This window comes from Osmia bicornis, chromosome 8 (assembly GCF_907164935.1).
Source record: "Osmia bicornis bicornis chromosome 8, iOsmBic2.1, whole genome shotgun sequence".
NCBI classification, from domain to species: Eukaryota; Metazoa; Arthropoda; class Insecta; order Hymenoptera; family Megachilidae; genus Osmia; species Osmia bicornis.
Window position 1 is genome coordinate 213,643 of NC_060223.1, and position 1,433 is coordinate 215,075.

Genomic DNA, 1,433 nt, shown 5'->3' on the forward strand with positions numbered 1-1,433 from the left:
TAACTTCCTATTCTAATTTCCTTAATATAGAATTTAAGTTACAATTCACAGTGTTTTCTTCTACTTTCAAATAAATAGTTTTACCAAGTAATCATTTATAAAAAAAATAGTTTGAAACAGAATTTCTATTTCACTATTCACTTGTATCTTTTTAATAGCGCTTGTATAGTGTTTAGAAGTCTTGAGTTTGTCTCAAACGAGTTGAACAGTTGTATTGAAATATTCCATTCTGAATAAATGCTGAAAATAAAGAAAAAGAAATCATATTATTATATATTGATACATTGTACTCAAAATCATTAATTTGGAATAAAGAATGTACTGAAAAAAATAGATTTAATATTTCTTTTACCTTAATCATATTTCCTTATATATCCTGCGAGAAAGTAATTGCATCTGTTTTCGAAGTACGTTTCTGTTATTTATCCTAGTATTTCATTCCACACGGTTCAATTTCTGTAATGTAGCTATTCAACTTTTCTACTCCATAATTTTTTTATTGTAATTCCCTCATCAACGTCTGAATAAATTCTGAAAATAAAAAAAAAGATATCATATTATTATATATTCATACATTGCACTCAACAACATTAATTTGGAATAAAGAATGTATTGAAGAAAATAAGCTTTAATATTTCTTTACCTTAAACATATTTCCAGATATATCCTGCGAGAAAGTAATTGCATCTGTTTTCAGAATACGTGTTTGTTATTTATCCTAGTATTTCATTCCACGCTGGAAAATATCTTTAATGTACCTATTCAATTTTTGTACTTCATAATTTTGTGCTTCTAAGTTCACCATCAATGGCTGAATAAATGCTGAAAATAAAGAAAAACAAATCATATTACAATATATTGATACATTGTACTCAAAAGCATTAATTTATAATAAAGAATGTATTGAAAAAAATAAGATTTAATATTTCTTTTACCTTAATCATATTTCCTTATATATCCTGCGAGAAAGTAATTGCATCTGTTTTCAGAGTTCGTTTTGCTCATTTGTCATATTATTTCATTCCGCAGTGTTTAATTTGTTTAATGTAACTTTTCAACTTTTCTACTCCGTAGTTTTTTGGTTGTAATTTCCTCATCAACGTCTGAATAAATCCTGAAAATAAAGAAAAAGAAATCATATTATTATATATTGATACATTGTACTCAACAACATTAATTTGGAATAAAGAATGTATTGAACAAAATAAGGTTTAATATTTCTTTTACCTTAAACATACTTCCAGATATATCTTGTAAGAAAGTAACTGCATTCAATTTCCACATGTTTTTCACTATAACCTATATCTGTCAAACGTTACACACAACCACTTGACCTTATCGTTAGATATATGTAATCATATACTTTAGCATGCATACGCATTCAAATAGCATAGGAATTTAAATCGACAAACAATAACACCATCTGCCGATTT

At 26.1% G+C, this 1,433-nt stretch overlaps 1 long non-coding RNA gene across 1 annotated transcript; it reads right to left on the minus strand.

Annotated features, from left to right (window-relative positions):
* Window positions 1-368: 368 nt before the first annotated feature.
* LOC123988043 lies at window positions 369-1,100 on the minus strand. The gene is made up of 3 exons (XR_006829612.1): window positions 936-1,100; window positions 644-822; window positions 369-531 (listed from the first exon to the last, which is right to left on the minus strand). It is a non-coding gene; the product is annotated as an uncharacterized LOC123988043 (long non-coding RNA).
* Window positions 1,101-1,433: the final 333 nt, after the last annotated feature.